The sequence below is a fragment of the Protopterus annectens genome, chromosome 5.part1 (genome assembly GCF_019279795.1).
Source record: "Protopterus annectens isolate FY-2018-M chromosome 5.part1, PAN1.0, whole genome shotgun sequence".
NCBI lineage: Eukaryota > Metazoa > Chordata > Ceratodontiformes > Protopteridae > Protopterus > Protopterus annectens.
The window spans coordinates 434,874,665-434,884,504 of record NC_056736.1 but is presented as its reverse complement, the minus strand read 5'-3'; positions in this window follow the sequence as shown (position 1 = coordinate 434,884,504).

The following is a 9,840-nucleotide window of genomic DNA, read 5'->3' as shown; positions in this document are numbered from 1 at the left end:
ATATCTTTTATTTAATAATATATTATGGAATACAAAAAAAGAGTGATGGAGGTGACAGTTGTGACGACCACCTTTAAATTCTCTGATAATGCTTTATTGTACTGAAAGCCTGTAAAGGTATGTGGGATGGGTGGAGGAAATCTGTCGCAGTAGTTTAGCTGGTAAAATGAAATAAATATGCATGTATTTTGTTAATGCACATTTCTATTGTCAGGTACCAGAGGCTGTACTAAATAATTACATTAATGTGAAACTGGAGCATATCACAAATGGGGTCTTTTATCCAGCAATGGCAATGCTTTTCATAATTCTACAACTGTAATAACATTTTTCAAATTACTAGCAATTGAGAAGGTCTTCCTAAACCAACTTACAATAAAATCCCATGTTAAGAACCTACTTCTTTGCTCTCATCCTAACTTTACATATTGTAACCTATTATCTTTATTTCCAGTGTTGACTCATTCACAGAAATGCAGTTCTCAGTGGTGCTCACAATGATAAAACTCAGAGGAGAGCAATGAACTACTTATTGGTCACATTTGTGCTGCTATGGCAAGTTTGCAGTTTGTCCCTGTGCCTGGTTCCTGCAGATTTACCTTTTGGTAAAAGAAGTGGTAGCATTATTGAAAGAAGAACATGTAAATATTACAAATATTAAAACCAAAAAGGCAGGAGTTAGAGCTGGATGTGGCAGAGTTAAAGATGTTAAGATTTGCACTGGGTGTGACGAGGATGGTCAGGATCAGGAATAAGTATATTAGAGGGCAAGCCCAGGTGTGTGCTATGTGCTATGTATATGGTAACCAGCTTCACAGGTAAGAATTTAATGACTGCAGCAAGATAGCAAGTCTGGCCTTCTGTCATATTCCAGGAGGCACATAATGACTGAAGTGTCTTCCAGTTGCCTAGTAATTTACTTAAGTATGTCTTCAGAGTATTCTTTCGATCATGCTTATTCTCATCTTTCTCCAAATGACAGTGATTCATTTATTTATGTACTTACTTATATATGTGTGTATATTTATTTATTTATTTCTCTTTGATTGAGGGGAAAGTCTGATTGCACAAACCATTTTTCAATGGAAACCTGGTTAGAAAAGCTCCATTTTGCATATATTTATGTAAGGAGTAAGGTTTGGAGACAAAGCCAGAGAGGCAAGATTACGTTGGTTTGGACATGTGCTGAAGAGCGATGCTGGGTATATTGAGAAAAAGATGCTAAGGATGAAGCTGCCAGGTAACAGGAAAAGAGGAAGGCCTAAGATAAGGTTTATGGATGTGGTGAGAGAGGACATAGCAAGATGCAGCGGACAGGAAGAAATGGAAACAGATGATCCATGCTGGCGACCCCTAACGGGAACAGCTGAAAGAAGATGATGATGAATACGTAGCATCAAATTTTTTATAAGCAATTCACTGCTTATTGATAATGCTTCACACTTCTTTCAGCTACAGCAACACCAATATGAATCTGGCCTTTTTTGAAATGGACAAATTGCAATGTTGCAGTAGTAGCCACAACTTCTGACCAGTAAGGAGATCAATAGCTCCCTCCTCCAGCTCATGGTACATGATGCATCTGAATGTATCTTTTACAGAAGATAAGAAATGTCAAGCTCCAATTCTTTGTCACCTAGTTAGAACACAGGAAAGAGAAATAATAAAACCATCCTACTTGCTACTGTCTGGCTGTTTCTTTGTAATTATGGGGTTATGTGTTTGGCTTGATAAGTGAGAAAATAGACTGGCAGAGTGGGGAGATAAGATCATCCCACCTTCAGTGCAGTCATTGCTATAATAGATATGTATACAAATTATAAAAGTTATAATAAATTATAATAACCACAGTTTAATAAATTATAATAACCACAGTTAACAATGTTAAGTAAAGATACACAATCAGGGATTTGAATTAATTTGGCTTTACTCTTTTTTTCTTCTTTTCACAGCACATGACAAGATAGAGGATAACTGTGGCTTCTTTCTGAGGAAACAATCTACTTTCCTAACCCTATAAGTAGTGCTTCTCCCAGGAAAAAAAAAAATAAGCAGCAAAAAAAAAATAAAATATAGAATTAATAATATCAAAAATATTTGATGAATACAGATTATTTTTGCACTGATGATAAGGGAGCTGCAATATTTCAGACGAATAAAATGCGACAGTGTTTCATTCCCCCTTCCACTTTCTTTCCCAGTCTCTCTCCCCCTTTTTCTTTTTTTCCTTCTTTGTTTACTTTTCTACTAGATGTATATATGTAAATATATTCTGACATTGTTTACCCGCGATTGTCAAATTTATCCTTGTTTCAAAGAAAACAGCAAACGGTGATAAAGTACAGCAACATACTGAGCAAAAAATCTTTTGCAATAAGTATTTCAAAATAAATACCATACAAAACGTAGGAAGTGAGATATAAACCTGAGGAAGATTTATACCAAAATGCATTTGTGTTATAAGTTATTTATATAATTAACATTTATACTGTACTTTCCTATTTGTTGCATGACAGTTTATTTTGAGAATTGCTTGCAACTCTTTGTAATTTTTTACTGTTGGATGACTTATTTATACAACATGATCAGTGCCTTACCCTGGTAAAACAAACAAACAAGCAATTATAAATAAATAAGTAAACGAATGAATGAATGCACACATTATCATTGGTCAAATGGTCAAAACAGCAAGTCACAAAACGTCAAAACTATTTAATCAACCCAATAGTCAAAATATTATAAATACAATAAAACATGCAAGCAGGAAGAAGGAAACTGCCTGATACCAACTATGCAGAGATCTCACACCAACAGCAGCTTTTCATGTTTGGTGAAACATGAGTCAGCTAAATATTTGGCAATTGACTTTCTGAAAGAATAATATCTGCCAGAACATGATGCTACCTCTCAGTATTATGTTTTTTATGGTTAAAACATGCTAACTCCTTACAAAAATATATGCAAAATGGAGCTTTTCTAACCAGGTTTCCATTGAAAAATGGTTTGTGCAATCAGACTTTCCCCTCAATCAAAGAGAAATAAATAAATAAATACACGCACATATATAAGTAAGTACATGAATAAACGAATCACTGTCATTTGGAGAAAGATGAGAATAAGCATGATCGAAAGAATACTCTGAAGACATACTTAAGTAAATTACTAGGCAACTGGAAGGCACTTCAGTCATTATGTGCCTCCTGGAATATTACAGAAGGCCAGACTTGCTATCTTGCTGCAGTCATTAAATTCTTACCTGTGAAGCTGGTTACCATTTACCAACAGCAGACCCAGGAGGCAGAGTAATTCTTATGGTATTTAGCTTTGGTTTATATGTCAATTAATTGATTTATTTGTAGCTCACAAATTAAAGCACTAGACAGTATGGAAATGCTATTTCCTAATTTCTCTCTAGCTAGCTTGATGGATATGGACACCCTCTAGGCAATGTAGCAATTGTCTCATGTTTACTGACTATCACTTAATCCCTAAAGAAGCAGGCACAGTATGTGAGAGACATACTTACACAATGACATTGGAAACTAAACTGTCACATTCAAGCACATGTCAGATTGTCAGAACTATGCACACAACACCAGCATCACATAGTACATAGCACACACAAAGACCAATGTATGTTAAGGCATTTAAAAGAAGTTTTCCTAAACAGCAAAGATCACCTAGACTGCCTGTTGTCAAAGCTATGCCTCAGCAAGCGCAAAGGCAATCAGAAAAAACAACTAACGCCATTCATTCTGGTACTCTCAGTAAAGCCACAAACACTAAACACCTAAGACAAGCAAACACACATTCCATGCCTCTGTTCATAGGGCACTGCATTATAAGATATACTGATGCCCCTCTATCCAGACTGAATAAGTTGAAGATAATTGGTAGTTGCTTTTCTGAAGCTAGAATATGCCAAAGCATGCATGTATTCATAGGTTAGTACTAAGCTAACTGCCCTTGCAAACCATTTTAAGCTTAGCCAGTTATCCCTTGTGAGACTCAAACGCTGCACCTTGTGTTTGCAAGGCAAACACCTTAACCATTAGGCCACCCTTTTCTTATGCAATTTCTCTTTGCTTGAGGGGAAAGTCTGATTGCACAAACATTCAACATTCAAGTCATTATGACACAGGTACCAGTATGATTCCATCACAGTCTATGTAGGTGTAAATAACCTGAGCTGTATCTCCCTGAACTATATGAAGAGAGACATTATGGAGCTTTCAGACTATGTGTCTTAGGCTGTTATGAGAATAACATTGAGCAACATACTACCATTACAGAGGATGATGCCACAATATGACAAAAATGATTGATTTCAACAACTGATTGTCTTTCTGGTGTCATTCTATGGGAATCCAATATTTCTTATCTTGAGAGGATATGGTTAACAGAATATGTTACTTTACCAAGAATGGGCTGTACATTTCCCCTCTATACCTTTTGAATACTCACAAAACTTTACTCACACCATAGTACCTTTTTAGGCAATGCCACATTGACAAACCTACCAACATAGTAAAATCAACTAAACTTAACCTCAAGATGTTACTGCTCAATGCCAGGAGCCTAAAGAAAAAAACTACACTCCCTCCAAGCCCTCCACACACTTGAGAATATAGACATTGATGCAGTTACTGAGACATGGTTTAAGACAGCAGGGGGTACTCTGGCAGTACAAGGTTTCATTGCTTTCCTTACTTTTAGACCAGTAGCTACACATACAATGGATAAAGGTTGAGGTGTCTCAATATACAACAATAACAAGCATACCTCTAGGGTGGTCAGACATGATGATGTGCTGGAGTTCCTCCACATGCACATCACTATTGACAAAAATCCTGTGCCATATCCTAGCCAACTATAGGTCACTCTCCATGTCTCAAAAAGTTCACAATACATACTTGGACCTACTGGAGATACTTAGTATCCAAAATAACACCTTACTCATGGGAGACTTTAATTACCCTCTATGGATCTAGAATCCTACATGGCCCAAAATCTTGGTAGCTTAGTTAGGGCAAAGCGAGAAGGGCAACTGCCCTGGGGCACAAAGTCTTGGGAGGACATGATCAGCCAATCCCGACCTCTAATGCAATACTGGCTTTTGAGGTCAACCCTGAGAGCTGTATCACTCTGTGTGTGGTGTAAACTGTAACAACTGCTTGCTACATTGTAGTAAGCAGTTTGCTAGAGTTTAAAAGTTTTTTTTAACTAAAACCTGACCATTGCAGTGCTCCATGCAGGCTGAGCATAAACTGCATCAACTGTTTGTTACATTTGTAGAAAATGGTTTGTTATTGTTTATAAGTAGAAATGCTTTTTTTTTCTTTTTTTTTTTTTTTTTTTTTTTTTTTTTTTTTAAGAAAACCGTGAGTGATGTAGTGCTCCAGGCAGGCAGGGTATAAACAGCAACTTTTTTAACATTTGCAGAAAGAGGCTGGTCACCAGTGGAGTCCACCAGGGTTCAGTGCTAGGCCCACTCCTCTTTGGCATCTACTTTGTCAAGGCCAGTGTCAAAGGCCCCTGGCTAACCAAGTTTGTGGATGACTGCAAACTGGGAGCAGTCATTGAATCACCCCAAGATGAGAATACCCTTCAGGAAGTTCTATCACAGACAAATGCTTGATACCAAAGACATGGCTTAAAACACAGTACATTTTGGAAACTGGCCATCCTGATTAACTGCATCATCAATAAAGCACTCTTAAAAGTTGATTAATTTGTCAGGGATCTGGGAACTCATATAGATAGTAATATATCCTTTGAACAACATGTGCCCAAGGTAGTAAGAAAATCCTTCTGTGTCGTTCAACTTATAAGCAAGGGCATGGCATCTAGGTCCAGAGAGGTCATCATACCACTGTACTGCCCTCATAGACCCATCATAGAGTATAATATTCCCTTCAGCATGTACCTGTGCAGACACATACAGCAAGTGGAATGTCCACAAAAGTTCCTTACAAAAAGAATACAGGGAGTAAACAAAATGTCCTGCACTGTTCACCTTAAAGCCCTGTATCTTTACTTGGTATCATACAACCAGAGGTGATCTTTGCCTGGTGTACAAGGCATCCCTAGACCCCATTTTGATGAACCTTTTGCACATCTGTAAAACAAACAGGATCAGGACTACTAGATAAAAAAAAATCTAAATTTTGCTTGCAACATAATTAGGACATGTTGGAGAGACAGATATGTTTCCCCAAGAATTCCCATTCTCTAGAACAGGCTAAGCATACATGTGAATTAGAGTTCCTCCCTATCCCTATTTAAGTGTAACTTGGACCAATGGATTGGAACTTCACCCCTGGTCTGGTGCCTATGTAGCTGATGGACAGAGGCAGTCAGAAAATCACCTCCTATGTAAATCAAATTTGTGGATCATGTTTGGGTTGCCTGGCTAGACTTATAAGGGCCCTAGTGGTTGTTAGTCTAGTATACACCTATGAACCTTTTATCTCATAACTGGCAGGTGGGCTGGTCCTTGGACCATTTTCAACTTCAATCCTCTTACAGCACTGGTACACTTATATAAGTAAGCAGATTATAATGTCATTCCCTGTGGAAAGGTTTAGGAAAGGATGTCGATCTAGTGACTGTCAGAAGTTAATGCCACATATTTATTACCTTTGGGAAATGGGCAAAGCAAAATGTGATAGACACTAATTGCCATTATTTTGTTTCTCTTTTCTCTTTACGAAATGGCATCCTGTCTATACTAATATTTTTTGCAGGATCCTTGATTTCTAGCATGCCTGATGTCCCCATATTGAGATGCTATGATTTTGTGGTACCAGTTTATGACTGGGGCTCACGTCAGACCAATTTTCAATGTAAAATTGTAGACACAATCATAATGATGATTATATAAAATCTTGCAGAGGACATAGTTATATTAGATATGATACTACATGAATTTGCTATGGGGATGTGAGTTTTGAATCTTGTGGCATTCTTTGAAGATGTAATTGAAATATTTGATAACGGGCTGACAATGCATACTGCTTATGCTGCCATTGCTAATTTTTGTACTCTATTGTACCAGAAGAAGTAATTGAAAAAATTAAATATATCAAATAGTAATCCTTACATGCTTCAGTGGACAAAGTATTAGTTACACTTTAGGGCACAGCAATCCAAGATGCGGGTTTACCTATTTATCCAGATGGAGGCTACCAGTAGGGTTCTACAAGGGTATAACAAGCCAACTAATATTTGAGTTATTCTTTTCAGGTATACATGTGGGAAATTGGTGGTGAAAAAATATCTCAATAATAGTAAATTTGGATTATTTCAGAAAACAATGCCAAAGTTCTTCAAGATGGTTAACAAAAAATGCAAACTGATAGGATAATTTCACATTTCATGACGATAAATGTAGCATTAGAAAACATGGGGAAAGAAGGACATAAATCATGACTACAAAATAAAAAGTCAAACCAATAAAGATAATGATAACAGCAGTAATAACAATAAACTACACAGATAAATAACTAAATCATAATATCAACAAATATTTAACAAAATATAAAACATCAACATGTGATTACAGCAATCAAGCTTCTAACTTCTTGAAACCAGGAAGTTGTAAGCTTAACGGTCATCTTACAAGCTATAAACTGAGTCAAAAGACATTTTAATTTACCTTTGGTTCAATGATTATAGATAGAGGCAGAATTGTTAAGAGACATTGGAAGCAGAATTGTATGACTTTGTACATAATTACAAACACCACGAGGAGAAAAGTTAAACTAATATCTGTACTTTTGGGTTTTGGCACAGACAGAAGGTTTCACTGGCAAAACTTTCTTCCTCCTGGAGCCTTACTTTTGTAAGAATTTTCTATATCTTCTAGACCTTTATTCTTGTGATGAACAAAGTCTTCAGTAGAATTTTTATCTGGCTATCATGCTGGATTATATTACACAAGTTATGAGATAAAGCTTTTTTCCTTTTGAAGTACTGTGTTTCCTAGAAGTCATACAATAAAAGAAAATAAAAGATCAGGTTAGAAAAAAACAATCACAATGGTCAAAAGGATGGAAAATGAAATATAACAATAGACAAGGCAGGCTGTATATGTCCTTCCTAGACATTAAGAGTGAACAATTGATTATTGAATTGATAGAAATCAAACGAAAACTTTTAAAACACAAAACCAAGTTCCAATAGCCACGAGTTTAAAACTGGAACACCTTTATTTCAATTTTTAGAAACAAGCGTTTTCGCTCCTGCAAGGCTGGAGCTTCATCAGCATACAAGAAAGCACATAGTTCTGATGTTTATAAAACCTTCTCAAGTGACGGATGTTGATGTCACTTCCTGTATGTGCAAACAAAGTGCATTAAATCTAAATAGGCATACTTATTTTAAAATAGTAAAACATCGTATATATGAGAAATCGATTTTATAAAAAGATCGTTTTTCTAAAAGATAATTTTTATGAAACAAAGCAGGCGTGCATAAACACAGTTTCACAACAGCCCTCCCTATATATGTACTCAGAAAGGTCATGTCAAGTCCCTCTAAAAAATATATATAAAATATATTTTTGTTTATTTTTATTTATAATAACTATAACAGCTCATTACTTTGAAACCAAAACGACCTATTTTTTAATAGAGGTGATATTAAAAAATAGAGTGAATGAAAAATATATATGTAAGTGAAAAATATCCATAACAGAGCTACCACTTACAAAGATATGATTGTTATAAATCTATTTGATTTCCTCAATAGGTCTGTTCAACAAGAAACAGCCAGTCAGAATCCCCAGTCATTTTACCTAAGATAGCTTCTATACTTCAGCATACATGCGATATTACAGTTATCGTTAAGCCCTGGATAGGAAAATGCATCTAGTTGGAGCTGCCACTCTAACTCACGGTTTTCTAAGATTAGTGTTTGTGGACCCCCCCTAATGCCGCACTTAATAATGTCTATGCCCATAAATTTAAAACTGTGACCGCTGTTACTCAAAATATGTTTAGAGAGGGCGATATCGCTCCTCCTGTTCTTGATGGCATATATATGCTGGTAAATACGGTCGCGAAAACGCCTGTCCATTTTACCTACATAGAAGGCACTACAGCAGTCACAAAGGGCTAAATAGACTATTGATTTAGTGTTGCAATTAATCTTGTGGTTGATGTAGTATTTCTTCGCACCCACAGTGAAGGAGTTGCCTACCTGGAGGTATCTACACCATTTACAACACCCACAGCTATATGTCCCTTTTTGTCTCACCATGAGGTCTGTTCCTTTATTTCTCTGTAACAATTCTTTAAGGTTGTTATCTCTTTTAAACATAAATAAGGGGGTCACTCCTAGCCTCTCATGTAACCCTGAATTGGTTATAAAGTACCAATTCTTGCGGATGATAGAACAAAGGAGTCCAGAATTGTTGTTGTATTGAGAGATGAACCCAACATTAAAGTTGGTATTATTAGACCTGATGGGAATTAGGTCTGGGTTTTCTATGGTTGGGGGGAGCTCAGGTGGGCTGGTAATTGGCATAGACTCAGTGACCCCAAGAGGTGATTTCATTATATGTGAAAGCAATGGGAGATAAATGCCATTGGTACGTTTCATTGATACCTCATCTATCAACTCACTGATAAGGGTGTCAGGATAACCTCGGTTCAAAAACATGTCCTTAAGAAATGAACACTCAAGGTCAAAGCCTTCATCTGTGCTACACATTCGGGCAGCCCTCACTAGTTGCCCTTTAACTATAGAGCGCTTCTGCTTCCAGGGATGGCAACTAGAAAAATGCAAAAACGAGTTGCAATAAGTAGCTTTCCTGAAAACAGATGAGCTAAATCTTTG